A 2,519-nucleotide genomic window follows, 5' to 3' on the forward strand; every position below is an offset into this window, starting at 1 on the left:
CTTCACTTTTCTCTCTTTCAACTTGTACTCCTCATCTAAGTGCCATCCAATTTATTACTTGCATGAAAGACTCCTTATAGCATAAGAATTGAAAAGGCTTCAAATGTTGCAGGTTTTCAGCCATAATTGCTGCTCAACTTCAGCCTTGTCTTCATGGGTAGCACTAATACCATTTGTTATTTGCTCACTTTCAGGTAAGACATGAAGGTCAGCAATAGTGTACGAACAGGGCCTACACCTCCAAGGTTTATTGAGTCTAAAAAGAGCTAATTAAAGCTTCATTAACCAGCATGCCATACTATATAACTGCAACTTTTCTATGAATAAAATGTAGCATCAGGAGCACAGATTTTTCTATTTCAGCATTGTCTCTGACTGCTCCCAGGAACCAGTTCTCTATGAGAGTTCTGTAATCTGAAGCCCCGGGGTCAAGTTCCTCCTTCACCTATACAAATGTGTTTTGCACAAACCCCATCTGTTCTTGCACACTTTTTCTGAAAGCTCTGTTGTATATCTGTATTCTATTATTCAGTGCACAGGGAGAAGAGCAAGTAATATGGACCATTCAATAACTAATGAATGACTGAATGGAAAACAGTTTTTCATTTATTTCAAATAAAAAGAATGATAGACTTTTTTAAATAGGAAGGGAAACATGGTGTGACCATCAACATTTCTCGGAAGTAAATGTATTTGTTACTGATAAGGAACTCTCATGAACTAGCTTTTTAAGCTTCTTTTGTGGTTGTTCATTTAGGTAGAAAAGAGCCAAATTCCCAAGCTCGGGTAAAAGCATTTGAGACAAGGTGCACACAGTTATGAGATAAGACCTATCCACCTCCTTGCACATGAGTAATCAAGGAACTAAAAGCAAGTGCAAGGTAATATTAACTGAGATAAACAGCTGGAAAGTAGAAGGGAATTCTTTCCCTTCACTGGAAAAGAAATCATGCTATTAATAGCTATGATTCGCTAATGAAAACAAGCCTTTGAAATTATTTGTCTTCATCAAATCTTGAACGAATATTTAAATTTTGCCTAGAATTATCTTTCATGTCAGACATTTAGAAAGTCAGTTTACCTGAAGCAGACAGTACTGATGGAGTAAAAGCACTGTGAGTTCTCTGTTAACTTCAGGGCTCAGGGCTAACAGTCCCTCCTTGGCTTGAAGAAGGAAGCTCTGAGCTCTCAGGGGCAGAAGGTAAGGATGTCATACAGTGAGTTTAGATAGGACCACATGTCTAGAAAACTAGTAGCTGGAAGTATTCAGAGGGTGTGAATCCTTCTGTTCCACATCAGAAAGTGAGAACTTACATATTTCCCTGAAAGGCAGGAGTAGACTCTTTACAATAGAACTGCCTCCTGGACAGCTGGCTTTTTGCAGATGGATACGTGCACGTTTCTTCAAACAGTGTGGCAAACCTTTACTTAAAACATTAAAGAACATTATAGTATTCATTCTGGCACCAACTCAAAATTCTCTTGATATTGAACTTCCTCCTAAACCAACAGTTTGCCTTCACTGCCTAAAAATGTTCTTTATCTGCATGTGTGGACACACAGAGTACACCTGGTGAAAAAGTCTTGCCATGAGCTTTAGGTCTCCTTTAGGCTTTCTGCTTTCTCAGCCACGTCTGTGGAAGTTATTTCAACAACATTTATTTTCCCTCACTTTCTATGCAGCTGTTCTGACAAAGCTATCACACGAACACAAAATTTCCCTCTCTGTTCTGGTCTCTGAGTTAGCCTGTAACTCCAAGGAATTAACATGTGTGATAGGTCTCTTCCCTGCATAAAATTTTTGAAATAAAGACTAAGAAATGAATCTCAGTAATGCAGCTTTGTCAACGAAGACTTTTCGAAGTACTAAAACTAAATCACACCCTATCCAGATGTTATGGAATTCAGACTCCTTTCTAAAATACCGGATGAAAACTTAGAACACATTTCTGGAACAACAGAACACCAAAGATACACATTAAAAGTATTTCAAAGGCACTTTGATTAACTGAGCTATAGTCATGTATTGTGCCAATTGATCTCTGTTTCTTTCTTGCCAAGTATTGTTTCACATCTCCAAAATAAACTGACCATGTTCAGGAGTGACCTTAAAATTGCCATTAGAGAGAGATGACTCAGAGCAAAGCCTCAAGCTATTCTATGTCTATGAGATCATGGCTCCCTGTGAATCTCTTCATTCTGAGGAGATGCTGCTGTCATCTTCCGTCATCTTAAAACTTGCAGGGCCAAACAAGTGTTTTAGATGACAAATCTGACACTGGTGTTCTTAAAAGACATTTTTTAGAGTTGCAGCCATGATTGCCAATGACTTGGGGATAACACACTTCAGATTTTTGCTGGCACTTAAGGGCAGTTCAAGGTAGATAACCAGAATGATCATATTTAACTTCTTCCTTTTTAATTAACTACTTTATATGCTTATATAAACACCTTGAAATACTAAAATTCAAAGGACATTCCAATTCTTAATTATTGAATAACTGAAATGCAAGATATCT

At 37.7% G+C, this 2,519-nt stretch overlaps 1 long non-coding RNA gene across 1 annotated transcript; it reads right to left on the minus strand.

Annotated features, from left to right (window-relative positions):
- Window positions 1-373: 373 nt before the first annotated feature.
- On the minus strand, window positions 374-2,519 carry LOC135417629 (uncharacterized). Its single transcript, XR_010432153.1, has 3 exons — window positions 2,092-2,519; window positions 1,315-1,422; window positions 374-1,187 (listed from the first exon to the last, which is right to left on the minus strand). It is a non-coding gene; the product is annotated as an uncharacterized LOC135417629 (long non-coding RNA).

The sequence above is a fragment of the Pseudopipra pipra genome, chromosome 7 (genome assembly GCF_036250125.1).
Source record: "Pseudopipra pipra isolate bDixPip1 chromosome 7, bDixPip1.hap1, whole genome shotgun sequence".
NCBI classification, from domain to species: Eukaryota; Metazoa; Chordata; class Aves; order Passeriformes; family Pipridae; genus Pseudopipra; species Pseudopipra pipra.